Below are 20,265 nucleotides of genomic sequence, written 5' to 3' on the forward strand. Positions count from 1 at the left end.
ATATATATATATATACTATCTACTGAATTTTATAGTTTTCATATATAAGATAATGCCCAGAAAATGCCAGCCATAGCACCAACATAATACCAGGGAGAGTGCCCATATAATGACAATCATAAAGGACAGAAAATTGACTAACTCCATGCCCTCTGATATAACAATATCCAGAATTAACATGCAATCTGCCAATCAGCGGCCCCTTACATGCCACTTCCCCCGCTTGAGACATGTCACAATGGGTTAGAACATGGAGGCTCCGCTGTGTGGCATGCGCTGTCTTTACTGACCACTCCTAGCATACAGCTACAGAAAGTAACAAGGGGGATTTGGATCCCAATGTAACGGGCCCCAAGCATCTGCCAACCCTGCCATATTGGTAGGTATGACACTGAAGAAGAAGACATAAAAACGGGAAGCAAATAATCTTGTGGCACAAACCTGACATCTTCACTCGCCTTCACTAAACCCTCAAAGAGGTCAAACAGGTGATCTCCATTTACATTCCCCTTGGCACCATTGTGACATCATTTAGGTGCATGCCTATTATGATGAGGTCTATGATGTAATAATGCCATACAGCAGCAGGTTATGTAACTTATATGTTCATTATTCATGTGCAAATATTACGTCTGGTGTAATTTATACGACTGACAAATAATAAATATTATTCTCACTGCATTTTCTTTTGAATCTGCGTCACATATTCAGTAATATCAGTTTATCTTGGTTATCGTTACTAACATAGACTATAATATAGAGAGCCCACACGTGCAGCCAACTCTCTGGTTATCTCCTACCCTCCTAGAACATGGGACCCCTGTCCCGGTGACCAGGAAATCCCACCAATCAAAAAATGCTACTGGTGCAAATACAATTCAAATATCATATTTTTACTAAATTCTTCCAGATCCCTCTACTAAGGAGAAACCCAATTCCCCTATTACATTTCTAAAAAGGGGTTGGTACATTGTTTGGCCCTGACTGTACAATATATATATATATATATATATATGATCATGTTTTCTTTTTTAATTTTGTACTCTTGGTAACCAAAGCTAAAATTGAATGGGAAGTTAACCCCTTAATGATCAGGCCATTTTGCTCGTTAATGACCAAGGATTATTTTTTGTTTTTTCACGGTCGCATTCCAAGAGTCGTAACTTTTTTTTAATTCCGTCGACATAGCCGTATAAGGGCTTGTTTTTTGCGGGACGAGTTGTATTATGTAGTTGCACCATTCTAAGATGCTTATAATATATCGATTAACTTTTATTAACTTTATTTTAGGAGAGAATTGAAAAATGTTTATGTTATAAATTTACGCCGTTTACTATGCAGCGTAAATAACATATTAACTTTATTCTATGAGTCGGCCAAGGGTGATACCAAATATGTAAAGGTTTTATATATTTTCCTACGTTTGCACAATAAAAACACTTTTAGAAAAAAATTACTTGTTTTTGGATCGCTGCATTCCAAGAGCCGTAACTTTTCTATTTTTCCGTCAATGTGGCCGTTTGACTATTGTGGGCCACGGTGTAGATTTCATTAGTACTATTTTGGGGTACATAGGACTAATAGGTTAACTTTTATTTAATTTTTTAAGGGGGGAATGGGAGAAAAGAGAGAATTTTGCCATGGTTTTTTGCGTTTTTTTTGGACGCCGTTCATCCGGCAGTTTAATGAATGTGTTCATTTTATTGTTCAAGTCGTTACAATCGTGGGGATACCATATATGTGTATGTGTTATTTGTTTTGACACTTTTACTAAATAAAACCATTTTGACTGTAATTTTTATTTAATTTTTTTCACAAACTTTATTTAAAGAGGCTCTGTCACCAGATTTTGCAACCCCTATCTGCTATTGCAGCAGATAGGCGCTGCAATGTAGATTACAGTAACGTTTTTATTTTTAAAAAACGAGCATTTTTGGCCAAGTTATGACCATTTTTGTAATTATGCAAATGAGGCTTGCAAAAGTCCAAGTGGGTGTGTTTAAAAGTACAAGTCCAAGTGGGCGTGTATTATGTGCGTACATCGGGGCGTTTTTAATACTTTTACTAGCTGGGCGCTGTGAAGAGAAGTAACATCCTCTTCTCTTCAGAACGCCCAGCTTGTGACAGTGCAGATCTGTGACGTCACTCACAGGTCCTGCATCGTGACGGCCACATCGGCAGCAGAGGCTACAGTTGATTCTGCAGCAGCATCAGCGTTTGCAGGTAAGATCGACTTACCTGCAAACGCTGATGCTGCTGCAGAATCAGCTGTAGCCTCTGGTGCCGATGTGGCCGTCACGATGCAGGACCTGTGAGTGACGTCACAGATCTGCACTGCCAGAAGCTGGGCGTTCTGAAGAGAAGTGGATGATACTTCTCATCAGAGCGCCCAGCTAGTAAAAGTATTAAAAACGCCCCGATGTACGCACATAATACACACCCACTTGGACTTGTACTTTTAAACACACCCACTTGGACTTTTGCAAGCCTCATTTGCATAATTACAAAAATGGTCATAACTTGGCCAAAAATGCTCGTTTTTTAAAAATAAAAACGTTACTGTAATCTACATTGCAGCGCCTATCTGCTGCAATAGCAGATAGGGGTTGCAAAATCTGGTGACAGAGCCTCTTTAAATGCTTTGCATTTTTTTTTTAGTCCCACCAGGGGACTTCACTATGCGATCTGCTGATCGTATATATAATGCTTTGGTATACTTAGTATGCCAAAGCATTATTGCCTGTCAGTGTAAAACTCACAGGCAATCTATTAGGACATGCCTCCGGCAAGGCCTAATAGGCATTTGCTGAAGGCAGACCTGGGGGCCTTCGTTAGGCCCCCGGCTGCCATGGAAACCCGACGGCGCCCTGCGATTTCTTTGCGGGGCCGCTGATGGGGTGACAGAGGGAGCTCCCTCTCTCTGTCAAGCACATTATATGTCACTGTCGCTATTGACAGCGGCATTTAATGGGTTAAACTGCTGGAATCGGAGCGTGCTTCGATTCCGGCAGTTGCGTCAGGAGCCAGGCTGTGTATAACAGCCGTGCTCCTGCTGCTGATCGCGTGGGTACACTGGTAGTACCCACGCGATCAGAGGACGGATATATCCGTCCTTTTGCGGGAACTAACTCCTGCACAGGACGGATATACCCATCCTTCGTTGTAAAGGGGTTAAAACATCTTGGGTATTAGGTAGCTGAATACATAGTTATCATATACATGAGGAAATCCACCGTGAATAATGCAGCCAATTTATGTTAAAAAAAATAAGCTTACACCAATTACCTCAGTGTCTGGTCATTGGTCTGTCTATGATAAACAGATAGAATTTTTTTTTCTTTAAATGCCATTGAAACTTTTTTAGGAATTTGGACCCACTAATATATAATGCTGTATGAAAAATAGACAAACCATTGGAACCAAACCCATTGCCCTTTGGTCTATGGTGGGACAGCAGAACCACTTGGAAGCATAAGAAGAAAAATACAATTATGGGTATATCAAGAAACAACTGTATTCGGAGCAGAATCCAAACCAGTTGTACAAACACATAAAAAAGTTAAAAAGCCTAAATGGTCAATATAAAACGGGTCACAGGGTTTGACAAAATTAGATGTCAACTCACAGAAGAAAGACGTATGAAATTCATTCATGATGGCCCTAGGATGAGCAGTCATGATATTCTAGACTTGATGTTTAGCACCAATCCAAAGTCTGATTTTGACTTTTACCGGCTTTAATAATAATAATTCTTGGAAAATCACATTGGTAGATGGCTATATATTCGGATATTTGGGATTGGCGGGGATTCTAGAGGATGGACCCCCATTCACCATAATTTTATGGAATATTCTAGCGATATGCCATGACATTAGAAGATGGGAGTACCATTTTACCACTGCAGCAATGTTGAGTGGTTTATAGAAAAGAAAATGTTATCAAAATCTCTTTTTCTATTTACTTTTCTAGGACATTTTCTAACATCCACCCTGTCCTGATTTTGGATCTCTGGTTACAAGAAAATGGAGGGAGGGAGTAGAAAGCTGTGTAACAAGTGTCCACATGTCCAGAATTCTCTCCCGTCCCCACAGTGGAGAGCCGCTGGAAAAAGTCTCCCACTCCAAAGGAGTCAGTGTTACCATGCGTTAAGTGGTTACCAATTGTCTTTACTGGGCACCAGCACTACATTGTGGCACAGGAAATGTTCTCAGTTGGTAACAACCGATTTTCATTAGCGGGAGCTACTACAGTAAACGTGGTTGTTTTAGGTGCACTACCTCTACCATTCACTTACGATACAAGAGTGGCGCTGTTTCTGGGGGGAAAAAATCAGACTTTTTTTCTACTCTCACACAACTCTTCCAAGGACATTTAATATTATGCATTCGTCTGCTGCACCATAGGAAGAATACAGACTGCTTTTAAAGGGGATGTCTCGTTAAGGCAACCCCTGTCCAACCCTCTTGAACCCTTTTTGGTCAAGGCAATTATTTCAGTTCTTTCTTTCTTATTTTGGCACTATTTTTGGCACTATTTTGGGTTACCTATAATGTATTGTATAACTTTTGTAAAAACATTTGGGGGTTTTGTTTTTATGGTGTTCACTATACGGTATAAATGGCATATTATCTTCACTTTGCTGGTCAGTACCATTACGGCGGTACCAAATTTATATAGTGTTTTTTTTTGTATGTTTTACTACTTTTGCAAAATATAAAACACTTTAAAAAAAAAAAGTTACATTTTTCCATCAACAAAGCTGTATGAGGGCTTGTTTTTTGCAGAACGAGTTGACATTTTCATTGGTTCCATTTTGGGGTACATACGAGTTTTTGATCTTTTTATTGCGTTTTTATGAGGTGGGATACATAAAGAACATCAATTCCGGCATTGTTTTTTTATTAAAAAATTTTCACAGCATTCAGCATGCGGGATAAAAAGCATGATAATGTTATAGTTCCAGTCATTACGAATGTGGTGATACCAATTATGTGTACTTTTTTCAGTCCCTCCAGGGGACTAAAATGTGCCGTTAATACACTGTAGTACTGTAATACTTCAGTACATGGACTACATCGGATTAGAGGACTTCTTCGATGATAGCGTTTTTATTATCAATAAAATGGTTAATGAGGTTTTATTTCAATAAAATATTTTTTCTTTGTTTGTTTTTTAAACTTTATTACTACCGCCTTAGTAATGGCCGCCGGCTGATTGACAGCGTCCATTAATAAGGCGAGGCTTAGTGTTAGCCGGTACAAAGGCTATCACTAACCCCCATTATTACCCCGATACCCACCGCCACCAAGGGTGTCGGGAAAAGCCGGGTATGATCCAGTACCTGACCATCTGTAGTGATGGTCGGGCAATGGGGCGGCCGCAAGCTGGCATTATCAGGCTGGGAAAGGCCAAAAACTGTGGTCCTTCCCCCCTGATAATGGTAACCTGCTGCTGCTTTCTTGTATCTGGCTGGTTATGAAAAATGGGGGGGACCCCGCCAGATACAATAGCAGCAGCCTAGCATTACCAGGGGGGGGGGGGTCACTGTTTTTGGACTTTCCCAGGCTGATATTACCAGCCTGTGGCTGACCCGGTACCCGACCATCACTACAGATGGTCGGGTACTGGTTCGTACCCGGCTCTTCCCAGTACCACTGGTGGCGGTGGGTACCAGGGTAATGGGGGTTAGTGTTAGCCTCTCTGCCTGCTAACATTAAGCCCAGCCTTAGTAATGGATGTTGTCAATCAGCCAGCAGCTATTAATAAGGCGGTAATAATAAAGTTTAAAAAAATACATGGACATAGAAAAAATATTTTATTGAAATAAAAAAACAAACACAACCCTCATTAACCATTTTATTGAGAATAAAAAAAAACACTGTCATTGAAGTCGTCCTCGAATCCGACGTAGTCCAACAACCGAACCTGTAAAATTATACAAACACACAAAAATAATTAGTAACTCATAAAAAAGCAAAACAATTCTTATACTTACCTTTTCTGGGTCCACGCTGGAGCCGCAATGTCAGCGAGCTGGGCCCTATATCTAATCCTATCATGTGTGATACTGTCTGCTGAGCCACTGTATCTAATCCTATCATGTGTGATACTGTCTGCTGAGCTTCTGTATATAATCATATCATGTGTGATACTGTCTGCTGAGCCACTGTGTCTAATCCTATCCATAGTTTGTAGGGTCGTAGTGCTATAGATATGCTGTCTCCTATACACACATATAGACAGACAGACACACACACACACACACACACATATTCAGGGGCACAGTGTATAGAACTATTATATCCAGGAGTACAGTGTATAGTACTATTATATATATGAGTACAGTGTATAGTACTATTATATTCAGGGGCGCAGTGTATAGTACTATTATATTCAGGGGCACAGTGTATAGTACTATTATATTCAGGAGTAGAGATGAGCGAACCGGGACAACCGAACCCGGTTTCGGTCCGAACTTCCGGAAAAGTTCGGTTCGCAGCGAATCCGAACTTCACCGGGTTCGGCCGAACCCGTTTTGACCGAACCCGGCTACATTTTGGCGCCTGCCACATGTTACATCTAAAATAGAGGATTTCACAAGATCACTTGACATCAGGCTACCCCATAATGCCTTGCAAACGGCTCTCCCAGCCAATCGGGAGGCAGCATAGGGGCGGGCTCAAGCCTGAAATAAAAGTCTATGCACGGAGCTCAGCGGTAAGGGAAAGCTTTAGGAATCTAAAAGGCAGGAATCCAGCAATCGAAGGGGCTCATCCACTACTCACTACTCAGCCAGTGTGTGAATACGCTTTTATAAGAGGCTCATCCCCGTTGCATCCAACTTGCAATACAGGCAGGCTTTGTAGTACTACAACGCCCAGCATTCCCTGAGTCAGTGCACAGTGGCTGAGTAGTAGATGTAGTACTACAACGCCCAGCATTCCCTGAGTGCACTGCAGCGTGGCTGATAGAAATTCTCATTCATTGCCATTTGCCAAGCCAGTGTCAGTGTGAATACGCTTTTAGAAGGGGCTCATCCCCGGCCGTTAACATAACAAACAAATAACAATCCAACTTGCAATACAGGCAGCCTTTGTAGTAGACGTTGTACTACAACGCCCAGCATTCCCTGAGTGCACTGCAGTGTGATAGAAATTCTCATTCATTGCCATTTGCCAAGCCAGTGTCAGTGTGAATACGCTTTTAGAAGGGGCTCATCCCCGGCCGTTAACATAACAAACAAATAATAATCCAACTTGCAATACAGGCAGCCTTTGTAGTAGACGTAGTACTACAACGCCCAGCATTCCCTGAGTGCACTGCAGCGTGGCTGATAGAAATTCTCATTCATTGCCATTTGCCAAGCCAGTGTCAGTGTGAATACGCTTTTAGAAGGGGCTCATCCCCGGCCGTTAACATAACAAACAAATAACAATCCAACTTGCAATACAGGCAGCCTTTGTAGTAGACGTAGTACTACAAGGCCCAGCATTCCCTGAGTGCACCGCGGCGTGGCTGATAGAAATTCTCATTCATTGCCATTTGCCAAGCCAGTGTTAGTGTGAATACGCTTTTAGAAGGGGCTCATCCCCCGGGTTTTGATTCAACTTGCTGCACTCCAGCAGTGAAATGTCTGGTAAAAAAAAGGTTGTGAAAGGACGGGGTAGAGGAAAAAACACCCATGCCGTCTCCTCTTCCAGTACAAATGTTGGATCTGTTGGTGCCAGACCCAGTACCAGCATTTGTGGCACAAGACATGTGCCCAGTTCCACTAGTAGCAGCAGCCATGTGCGTGCTGGTAGTAGTAGCAGTATCAGCAAGCCAGACATGTCCATCTCCTCCGGTGGGCGGGTTACTTTAGACAATACGGCCATTGTGGACTGGTTGGCTGGCTCGCGGTCATCTCAGCAGGAAGACTCTGACGATCTGGCTTCAAGCCAGGTTTCGTTGGATTCCAGATCCTCTACAGTTCCTTGGCACAGTGACAGCAGTAATATAGGTATTTCTAGTGTTTCCATTCCATCATCTATGTCTTCGCTCCCCCTTCCTAGCGGGAAGCCATCTTTCCTGAGAGTCCTAAGAGACATCCCCTCGGGTGCGAAGGAAGATACTGAACAACATAGTGATGATGATGATTTGTTGTCCGAGACGCATAGCTGCGGTAGTGGGGGTGTTGGTGGTGGTAGCCGTGGTGGCAGACGCAGTAAGGGAGGGGGGGCATGGAGCCCGCCATGATGTCACATCACATTCACAACACAGTGACAGAAGTGGCGGGGATGATGAGGAAGGCTATGATGATGATGTTGTTTTAGACAGGACGTGGGAACCAGGTGACGAGGTGATGACGGCGTCAGAGGAGGAGGGTAGTAGTGGCGGCACTGGCCGTGATAAACAGCCAAGCCGAGGTAGGGGCAGAAGTCAATCTGCAAAACGTTGCAGCGGTAGGGTCAGCTCAGGAGCCGGTGACGGCGACACTGATGCTGGTGTAGGCTCCTAAAAAAAGCCTGCCAGACAAGGGGCAAGCTCGGGTGGTGGTGGTGGTGGACGTGGTACTACCTCTTTACGGTACTCTGCCGTGTGGCAATTTTTCTGTACCTTCCCGGAGGACGAAAACATGGCACAGTGCCGTATCTGCAAGCAGAAAGTAAGGCATGGGCAGGGCAGCAATGTAGGAACTACCGCTCTACGTAAACATATGGAGCGGCATCACAAGGCCATGTGGGACAATCGACATGCCCCACCATTATCATGTACATCTAATGAAGACCCCTCTGCAGCTGCTGCTGCTGCTCCGAGTCCCTGTCATCTAAGTAGTAGCTAGGACTTATCCACCATGTCGTTGTCATCATCATCATCACTGTCATCTAGTGCTCCTCCTACGTCCCGTCAGTTATCCATTACGGAATCGTTGTCCAATAAGCAACAATATATACCAAGTCATCCACTTGTCGTGCGGCTTAAGTCACAACTGACTAAGTTGTTGGTGGTGCAGTCGCTGCCGTACCACCTGGTCGACTCCGCCGACTTCAAGCAATTGATGGCGTACGCTCAGCCTAGGTGGCGAATACCAAGCCGACATTACTTCTCCAAAACAGCTGTCCCTGCCTTGCACAAGCATGTGGAGGAAAAGGTGTGCCAGTCCTTGCAATTATCCGTGTGCAGCAGGGTACATGCTACCGTCGACACGTGGAGCAGCAACTATGGGCAGGGACAGTACATGTCTTTCACGGCCCACTGGGTCAATATTTTGCAGTCCGATGCACCACCGCAGCAATGCCAGGCATTACCACCTCCACGCTTGTATCTTTCTGGTTCAACTCCGGACACCAGGCGCCTACCATCCTCCTCCTCCTACTCCTCCTCCTCCTCCTTGCCTTCCTCCTTGTAGGTCTTCCCGTCCCCGACAGGGCACAGCGTATCTTCCACTCCTCCTCCCTCCTCTTTTCATAGGTGCAAGGTGAAGCGCCACGACGCTGTCTTACACCTGCTGAGCCTGGGCGAGAAAAGCCACACAGGGCATGACCTGCCTAAGTAGAGTCGTGTGTTAGTGCACCTTCCCTTATCCCTACCAATCCCTTCACCCCCACCTTTAGGAAAAAGACACGTGACACCGAGGTTGGATGTGAAATGGCCACAGCAGCCGTTTTATTAATTTCACAGTTTAAAACAAATTAAATCCGAAACATTCGGATAACTAATTAGGAATCCACCAGAGAATTCCTCCTAATAATTCACATGACCCAACATGGGTCAGAATCATAAATAACAATTTAACGTTAACATTAGACCGAGCAGGGGCAGTCCTTGAAGCCATTTTAGATATTCCTTTTTTACACACCTCGAGTTAGCCATCTGCAAACCACTAATTACCTCCAGCCGTAAACCAGCTCGGAGGCACCGCTCACCTCTGCAGATGGCTCCAACCACCAGAAGTCCACTTCAAGGGGATAACACCCGATGAAGCCTTCAAGTGCTATACCGACCACTAGAAGTCCACTTCAAAGGGATAACACCCGATGAAGCCTTCGAGTGATATACCTTCCACCAGAAGACCACTTCAAAGGGATAACACCCGATGAAGTCTTCAACCATGTACCTTTTTTGGGGGACGCATACCCCCGATGCGACCCCCCCACCAATTTTGTACTGACTGGCCTCAAGGACTCCCCCCGCCACAGCGAAACAGGCCTTGACCACCTTAAGCCTGTGAGTTCCGCCACACCACCACCGCCCTTTCAATTCCTTCTGCTATTGCCAAGCTCCACAGATCAATCCCAACCTCGGTCAAATGAACCCCATCGCTCCTCCAGTAGTTCCCCACTCCTGACTCCAAGTCCCTGTGCCGAACGCAAATGCCCCCGTTTTTGGCTACAAATCGGGACACCGCGCGATTAACCTTAATGCGAGCCTTATTGACTCTTTCCACTGACCTAGCCAGCCGCCAATGTTTTCTTGGGACAATGTCCGACCACACAATTACCAACCTGGGATAAGAAACCCACAAACACAACATATCGTGTTTAATATCCCGCACCAACTCACGAAAAGGGCGGACTCCCAAATCGTTCCCACCCACGTGCAAGACCAAGATCTCCGGGACCCTATCAAGCCGGGCATATGTCTGGAATTCTGCTAACACCCTACTCCACGACATACCTCTAAATCCCAGCCAATGCAAAACCGCATCCTGTCGCGGAATGCGCAACTGGCGACCGTCCGGGCGGACGTCCGCCCTCAAAGCCCCCCAATGCACGTAAGAGTGGCCCAGCAACCACACCAAACACGGAGGCGGATCTGAAACGGAAAAGCAAGTTAAATACCACCACACAAAACATTCTTATAAGTGCAAACAGCAAAACTCATAACAGATGGGGGCGGACATAAGACCTAAATCTGTTGGACTCCCAACGACCGATGCGCCGCACCCCCTCATCATCCAACCCCCAGCGCCCTGCTTCCGTTGCTGCGCCGATCCTGAAGGAATGAGATGAGTACGCGTCCGCCGCGACACCGACCGCCGCCAAACATTTTTTGAATACAGCTCTAAATTGAAATCTAGACAAAAATAACCCGTCCTCGTGACATAGCAATGGCAACTCCGGAGACCCCACCTGTGGCTTAAAACCCTGCCTGCACGCCACCGGGCACATAGCCGAACCCGGGAGAGCGAACAACACTATCAGCTTCCCCTTTCCTAATTGGTCAGTTTTTGACCGACGCAACCATACCTCCAGCCGATCTGTATATATGCTCACGTCTCTCAGTCTCAACCCCCCAGCTTGCTTGGTACTCGGCGAAACCAACTCGCCGATTCTAAATGCCCCAAAGAACGCCAAAGAAAAAGCTAACCGAAACAACCTCATCTCGGCCGAAGAACGACAGACCGATGCTAATGATCCGCCCAAAGAGCTCAACAGAGAAAACGACACAGGCCTTCTACGATCCGCCTCGACCCTACCTCGGCGCAAACCCTTCAAAGCCTGCCCCACTAAGAATTCCTTAGACACATCCCTAAAGCCCCGTAACTTGAAACCAAACGCCACCGCCGACATGAAACGGTTAACCTTTGCCAATGAAAACCCCGCCTCCCAGGCGTCCCCTAACCAGTACAAAAGTGCCACCAACCTGTCTCTATCCGTGTTGACGTCACCCAACTCTCTTACCCACTCCTCCCACTGCCTCCAACAAGCAGAATAAGCACTCCACGTTGAGCGCGCCAACGACCTTTCCACCAATCGTTCTACGGGACCGAGACCAGATCCCAAAGATGTTCCGGGCAGACCACGCCGAGACGTTCCGCTCCCGGTGCCAATTGCCGAAACCGGTCCCACTGCGAGCGAGAAAGAGCATCAGCGATACAATTCCGTACCCCCGGCACGTGCACCGCCACCACCCACGCGTTCAATGACAAGCACACCAACACTAAATGTCGCAACAACTGAATTACCGGAGGAGAGGACGCCGTGATGTTGTTAATGGCCAGCACCACCCCCATGTTATCGCAGTAAAAACGAACCTTCTTATCCCTGAGCCTGTCCCCCCAGATGGTCGCCGCAACCACGATGGGGAACAGCTCGAGCAGGGCCAGATTCCGCGTGAGTCCACTGGACACCCAGCTAGCCGGCCATTGACCCGCGCACCACGGACCCCCCCCATAAGCTCCAAAACCGCCCGCTCCAGCTGCATCCGTAAAAATATTCAAATCACTCGTATCCTGCGCTGGAGCCATCCATAGCGACCGACCGTTATACTGGCCCAAGAAGTCATCCCATACCTGCAAATCAGCCCGATGCTCCTCCTTGAGCCGTACAAAGTGATGTGCCGCACGCACTCCCGCCGTAGCCGCCGCCAACCGTCTACCAAACACCCTCCCCATTGGCATAATCCGGCAGGCGAAATTCAACTTCCCCAGCAACGACTGAATCTCCCGCAGCGTAATTTTCTTTAACTTGCAAGCCCGACGTACCTCCTGACTCAAAGCCCCCAACTTATCCATCGGAAGACGACACTCCATAGCCACCGAATCTATCTCAATTCCCAAAAAACAAATCGTCGTTACCGGGCCCTCAGTCTTTTCTGGCGCCAAAGGGATCCCAAAATCCCTCGCAACCTTCTGCAGTGCATGAAGCAAATTACCGCAAACCGGCAAACCCCCCGGGCCGACGCACAAGAAATCGTCTAAGCAATGTATTAACGAATCGACCCCGGCTACACCCTTCGTCACCCACTCCACGAAGCTACTAAAAGCCTCGAAGTACGCGCAAGAAAGGGAACACCCCATCGGAAGGCACCGATCCACGTAAAAAGCCCCATTCCAAAAACAACCCAACAGCCGTTGGCTTTCTGGATGAACTGGCAACAACCTGAACGCCGCCTCGATGTCGGTTTTTGCGAGCAGCGCGCCTGGACCCGCAGCACGAACTAACCCAACCGCTTTATCGAATGAGGTATACACTACGGAGCACAACTCATGATCAATCCCGTCATTTACCGACGAACCCTTGGGAAACGATAAGTGCTGAATCAACCGGAATTTTTGGGGCTCGCGCTTTGGAACAATACCCAATGGGGACACAACTAAATCCTTTATTGGCGGATCAATAAAAGGCCCCGCCATACGGCCTAACGAAACTTCTTTAAACAACTTTTCCGACACGACCTCAGCATGCAAGTAGGCCGATTTAAGGTTCCTCCGCGTAACCGGGACCTCATAAGGAGGCGGAGGAATAATAAAACCAACACTAAACCCTTCGTAAAGCAACTTCGCCGCAGCCCTATCCGGATACTCATTTAGATAGGGGGCCATCCTTTCCACCCTCACCGGTGACAACCCCTTGACCAGCCGAGGAGGACTGGTTCCCTGACCTCTTTTTCCGCATACATTTTGCCGCCCCATGGGATGCACCATTACACTCCGAACACACGTGCTTGAACTTGCACGTGGCCCCGAACTTACACTGGCCATCGTTGAATTGCCAGCAGAATCCCAACTTCGCCCCACCGCCCTGTCCGACCTGACTGGACTGGCCCCCTTGGCCAACGCTCCCGGGAAAGGGCTGCCTAACCGGAGCCGTGACCCTTAACCAGAGAGCAATATCCTTCTGGTCCCATTGAATCGCCGGCCGAACCGCTTTACGCTGACGGAATTGCTCATCGTATCTGAGCCAAGCCTGCCCCCCGTACACCCGATGAGCCTCCCCAATGGCGTCAAAATAACAAAACAACGCCGAACAATTTTCCGGCGCCTTTTCCCCTATTACACTGGCTAAGATGGCGAACGCCTGCGACCAATTTACGAACGTCTGCGGGATAAGCCTATACCGCCGACGCTCCTCCTCGTCCTTCTTGCTCTCATCCCGCTTGCTCCTATCCAAGTTGAATTTAGCAAGCGGCAGAAGAGAAAAAATCTCAACGTATTCGTCCTTCCAAATACGCTCACGCACCTCCTGCTTTAAGTGCGCCCCCAACGGACCTTCAAAGCAAACATATACCTCCCCGCGAGCACGATCATCAATACGCACCCGATCGCCGTCTTTTTGGGCCTCGGTCTGTACCGACACCGCGACCGCCTCCGTAGCCGCCATTACGGGGCGCGCCTGTAACAATCCCACTTCCCTGGGGCCCTCCCAAACTACCGCCGGGGACACCTCCGTAACTACTGGCGCCGCCGCCCTATCGAGACGCCCGACCAGCTCCCGCAAGCAACCCACCAAGTCCGCTAGACCCGCGCCGTCGCGCCCGCCCACGCCACTACCGGCCACCGATCCGACGCTAGCAGCCCCCCTGCCGACACCCGACATAAAAATCGCTGGATACGACAAAGATGGAGTTATGCACTCACCGGGCTGCACAGGCGCTGTGTTCCCGTCAGCCGGACCATCCTGCCCTCGCCGATACACGTCCAGTTCACCGTCTTCCAGCTCCTCTCTCGCCGACGACTGGCCATCCCACCGACATCTCCGAACCGGGGATGATGACGCGCTGGCAGATGGGCCGGCAACCTGCCGCCCGACCGCTGGGATACAAACTTCCGACCGGACCTGTTGCCTCGACGTCGCTGCAGGTCTAGGCGTCCGTCTCGACGATCCTGATGAAGCCTGCCCCCTGGCCGGAGCATCACCAGGCGGGGCGGCCGTAGCTAGTCTTCCCGATCTTGCATCTGATGGGGGGGGGGGTGACAGGGAGCCCGGCCTGCGACTCCCTGAGAACCGCCGGACCCCGTCGCGGCCTGGGATTCCTGCCAGGACGCAGGGCCTGGGAAGGGGCGGTCCCCCCAGCTGCCTGGCCTGCAGCGTCCATATTAGGGCCCCCCCTGCGACGCCGTGTCCGCGGGACCACCTCAGGGCTGAGGCGTTCTGGAGGTCGGGACCGCCGGGAGCGACGGGCAGACCCGGCCTGAGTCACCGTCACCCCCGGCGACGCTCTCTGCCTCCTCTGAGCAGGAGCGGGTGTTGTAAACTCCCCCCCCCCCCGCCGCCATATTACTGCCAGGAAGGGGGCCGGGGGAGGGGAGCCTGTCCCCCACTTCAACAGACCTCATATGCCGTGCCTGACGTGGCGAATCGGAGTCGGGGATCATTGTAAGTGCAGCCACAGTCTCCTCCAACCAACCGGGACCGTGGTGCACAGCAACGGCACGCAGCCGCGCAAGCATATCAGCCTCAGACATGACGGAACAGAGTGGGGCAACGGGAGCTTACTGGGTGAGTGGTTACTTCTCCCGCTGCTTCCGGCTCACTGCCGAAAAACAGCGGGAAGCTCCGTAACGGCCCCCTAACTCCTCCCTGTCCCTCCTCCACCTCTAACTTTCCCTACAAAGTTAACCCTTTCCCTCCTAGGGCTGTCATGGAGGCTTCCCTCCTAAGCCCTGCAGGCTGCGTCCAGCCTCGTCTGGAGCTGCTGCTGTGCATCAAGGAGGGAATCGCACGCTGGCTGTCTCCTCTGAAACTCACACTGGGCAATGTTGTCTCTGATAACGGCAAGAACGTTGTGGCTGCACTGCGTCTAGGTCACCTGACACACGCTCCTTGCATGGCACATGTGATCAATCTGGTCATAACACGCTTCTTAAAGTCATATGTTGGTTTGAAGGGTGTGCTGGCCATGTCCAGGAGGGTTTGCGTTCGCTTTAGACGTTCGTATGCATTTAAGCACGCCCTCCTGGACTTGCAGCGTCAAAAGAATCTCCCAGAACACAGCCTGATTTGCGACGTTCCAACATGCTGGAATTCCACCCTGCACATTTTGGACCGTCTGTACGAACAGCGGAAAGCCGTGAATGATTTCCTGATGCAGCAGACGGGCAGCGTTTGGAGCCAGTGTAATTTCGAGCTCAGGCACTGGCAGCTGGTTAGAGATGCATGTCGCGTTTTGAGGCCCTTTGAAGAGGCCACACGATTTGTGAGCCGTGATGCTAGCGGAATGAACGATGTTATGCCGCTGATATTCATTATGGAGCAAACGCTCACAGCGATGATTCAGCAAAGGATGGAGGAAGGATCACATCTGGCTATGGATGTTGAGGAGGAGGAGGAGGAGGATGAGGATGAGGAAACAGGACCTGAAGAGGAGCTGGATGTGGACATGGAATCCCAGGAAGGGATAGGGGACGAGGCAGCCGCACAACATGACAGTGATGGTGGTGATGACGAGTCTGACGACAACCTTGATGATGGACAACCATTTCAGTATGGGGCGGAGATGGAACCAACCAGGCCCTCTGAAACGCTGGCCAGGATGGTGAGCTGTATGCTTCGTTACTTGCGCGCTGACTGTCGTATTGTTAGCATGAAGCAAAGAGATGAGTACTGGATAGCCACACTTTTAGACCCTCGGTATAAAGCCAGAATGGGGGAGTTTTTTGCGCCTTCTGAGAGGGAGGCAAAATTGGCTTATTATTGAGAGAAGCTATGCAGCCAGCTTGTCACGGCTTTCAAACGGCAAACACCTGCTGCAAGCATGTCTGACCAGGGGGCCACTCTCCGCTCCCCACTGTCTCATCGTTCCACCGCATCTGGCAGAGCTACCTCTGCAATAGGCGGCGGCAGCAGCAGCCAATTCAGTTTGGAAAATATGATGACAACATTTTTACATCCAATACCCCGACCTGACACACATCGTAGTCACCAAAGGGATGTTCACCATCACCAGGTGCAGCACCTAAACAACCAGGTTCACTCGTACCAGGTTCACTAGTGTTTCCATTCCATCATCTATGTCTTCGCTCCCCCTTTCTAGCGGGAAGCCATCTTTCCTGAGAGTCCTAAGAGACATCTCCTCGGGTGCGAAGGAAGATACTGAACAACATAGTGATGATGATGATTTGTTTTCCGCGAGTCAGCCAACGGAGTGTGTTGCGGCGGTGGTGGAGGTGGAAGCGGTGTCCGAGACGCATAGCTGCGGTAGTGGGGGTGTTGGTGGTGGTAGCCGTGGTGGCAGACGCAGTAATGAGGGGGGGCATGGAGCCCGCCATGATGTCACATCACATTCACAACACAGTGACAGAAGTGGCGGGGATGATGAGGAAGGCTATGATGATGATGTTGTTTTAGACAGGACGTGGGAACCAGGTGACGAGGTGATGACGGCGTCAGAGGAGGAGGGTAGTAGTGGCGGCACTGGCCGTGATAAACAGCCAAGCCGAGGTAGGGGCAGAAGTCAATCTGCAAAACGTTGCAGCGGTAGGGTCAGCTCAGGAGCCGGTGACGGCGACACTGATGATGGTGTAGGCTCCCGAAAAAAGCCTGCCAGACAAGGGGCAATCTCGGGTGGTGGTGGTGGTGGTGGACGTGGTACTACCTCTTTACGGTACTCTGCCGTGTGGCAATTTTTCTGTACCTTCCCGGAGGACGAAAACATGGCACAGTGCCGTATCTGCAAGCAGAAAGTAAGGCGTGGGCAGGGCAGCAATGTAGGAACTACCGCTCTACGTAAACACATGGAGCGGCATCACAAGGCCATGTGGGACAATCGACATGCCCCACCATCATCATGTACATCTAATGAAGACCCCTCTGCAGCTGCTGCTGCTGCTCCGAGTCCCTGTCATCTAAGTAGTAGTCAGGCCTTATCCACCATGTCGTTGTCATCATCATCACCACTGTCATCTAGTGCTCCTCCTACATCCCGTCAGTTATCCATTACGGAATTGTTGTCCAATAAGCAACAATATATACCCAGTCATCCACTTGTCGTGCGGCTTAATTCACACCTGGCTAAGTTGTTGGTGGTGCAGTCGCTGCCGTACCACCTGGTCGACTCCGCCGGCTTCAAGCAATTGACAGCGTGCGCTCAGCCTAGGTGGCGAATACCTAGCCGACATTACTTCTCCAAAACAGCTGTCCCTGCCTTGCACAAGCATGTGGAGGAAAAGGTGTGCCAGTCCTTGCAATTATCCGTGTGCAGCAGGGTACATGCCACCGTCGACACGTGGAGCAGCAACTATGGGCAGGGACAGTACATGTCTTTTATGTCCCACTGGGTTAATATTTTGCAGTCCGATGCACCACCGCAGCAATGCCAGGCATTACCACCTCCACGCTTGTATCTTTCTGGTTCAACTCCGGACACCAGGCGCCTACCATCCTCCTCCTCCTACTCCTCCTCCTCCTCCTTGCCTTCCTCCTTGGAGGTCTTCCCGTCCCAGACAGGACACAGCGTATCTTCCACTCCTCCTCCCTCCTCTTTTCATAGGTGCAAGGTGAAGCGCCACAACGCTGTCTTACACCTGCTGAGCCTGGGCGAGAAAAGCCACACAGGGCAGGAGCTGCTGCTGTGCATCAAGGAGGAAATCGCACGCTGGCTGTCTCCTCTGAAACTCACACTGGGCAATGTTGTCTCTGATAACGGCAAGAACGTTGTGGCTGCACTGCGTCTAGGTCACCTGACACACGCTCCTTGCATGGCACATGTGATCAATCTGGTCATAACACGCTTCTTAAAGTCATATGTTGGTTTGAAGGGTGTGCTGGCCATGTCCAGGAGGGTTTGCGTTCGCTTTAGACGTTCGTATGCATTTAAGCACGCCCTCCTGGACTTGCAGCGTCAAAACAATCTCCCAGAACACAGCCTGATTTGCGACGTTCCAACACGCTGGAATTCCACCCTGCACATGTTGGACCGTCTGTACGAACAGCGGAAAGCCGTGAATGATTTCCTGATGCAGCAGACGGGCAGCGTTTGGAGCCAGTGTAATTTCTAGCTCAGGCACTGGCAGCTGGTTAGAGACGCATGTCGCGTTTTGAGGCCCTTTGAAGAGGCCACACGATTTGTGAGCCGTGATGCTAGCGGAATGAACGATGTTATGCCGCTGATATTCATTATGGAGCAAACGCTCACAGCGATGATTCAGCAAAGGATGGAGGAAGGATCACATCTGGCTATGGATGTTGAGGAGGAGGAGGAGGATGAGGATGAGGAAACAGGACCTGAAGAGGAGCTGGATTTGGAGATGGAATCACAGGAAGGGATAGGGGACGAGGCAGCCGCACAACATGACAGTGATGGTGGTGATGACGAGTCTGACGACGACCTTGATGATGGACAACTATGGCAGTATGGGGCGGAGATGGAACCAACCAGGCCCTCTGAAACGCTGGCCAGGATGGCGAGCTGTATGCTTCGTTACTTGCGCGCTGACTGTCGTATTGTTAGCATGAAGCAAAGAGATGAGTACTGGATAGCCACACTTTTAGACCCTCGGTATAAAGCCAGAATGGGGGAGTTTTTTGCGCCTTTCGAGAGGGAGGCAAAATTGGCTTATAATCGAGAGAAGCTATGCAGCCAGCTTGTCACGGCTTTCAAACGGCAAACACCTGCTGCAAGCATGTCTGACCAGGGGGCCACTCTCCGCTCCCCACTGTCTCATCGTTCCACCGCCTCTGGCAGAGCTACCTCTGCAATAGGCGGCGGCAGCAGCAGCAGCAGCCAATTCAGTTTGGAAAATATGATGACAACATTTTTACATCCAATACCCCGACCTGACACACATCGTAGTCACCAAAGGGATGTTCACCATCACCAGGTGCAGCACCTAAACAACCAGGTTCACTCGTACCAGGTTCACTAGTGTTTCCATTCCATCATCTATGTCTTCGCTCCCCCTTTCTAGCGGGAAGCCATCTTTCCTGAGAGTCCTAAGAGACATCTCCTCGGGTGCGAAGGAAGATACTGAACAACATAGTGATGATGATGATTTGTTTTCCGCGAGTCAGCCAACGGAGTGTGTTGCGGCGGTGGTGGAGGTGGAAGCGGTGTCCGAGACGCATAGCTGCGGTAGTGGGGGTGTTGGTGGTGGTAGCCGTGGTGGCAGACGCAGTAATGAGGGGGGGCATGGAGCCCGCCATGATGTCACATCACATTCACAACACAGTGACAGAAGTGGCGGGGATGATGAGGAAGGCTATGATGATGATGTTGTTTTAGACAGGACGTGGGAACCAGGTGACGAGGTGATGACGGCGTCAGAGGAGGAGGGTAGTAGTGGCGGCACTGGCCGTGATAAACAGCCAAGCCGAGGTAGGGGCAGAAGTCAATCTGCAAAACGTTGCAGCGGTAGGGTCAGCTCAGGAGCCGGTGACGGCGACACTGATGATGGTGTAGGCTCCCGAAAAAAGCCTGCCAGACAAGGGGCAATCTCGGGTGGTGGTGGTGGTGGTGGACGTGGTACTACCTCTTTACGGTACTCTGCCGTGTGGCAATTTTTCTGTACCTTCCCGGAGGACGAAAACATGGCACAGTGCCGTATCTGCAAGCAGAAAGTAAGGC

Source organism: Rhinoderma darwinii, chromosome 7, assembly GCF_050947455.1.
Source record: "Rhinoderma darwinii isolate aRhiDar2 chromosome 7, aRhiDar2.hap1, whole genome shotgun sequence".
Taxonomy (NCBI): domain Eukaryota; kingdom Metazoa; phylum Chordata; class Amphibia; order Anura; family Rhinodermatidae; genus Rhinoderma; species Rhinoderma darwinii.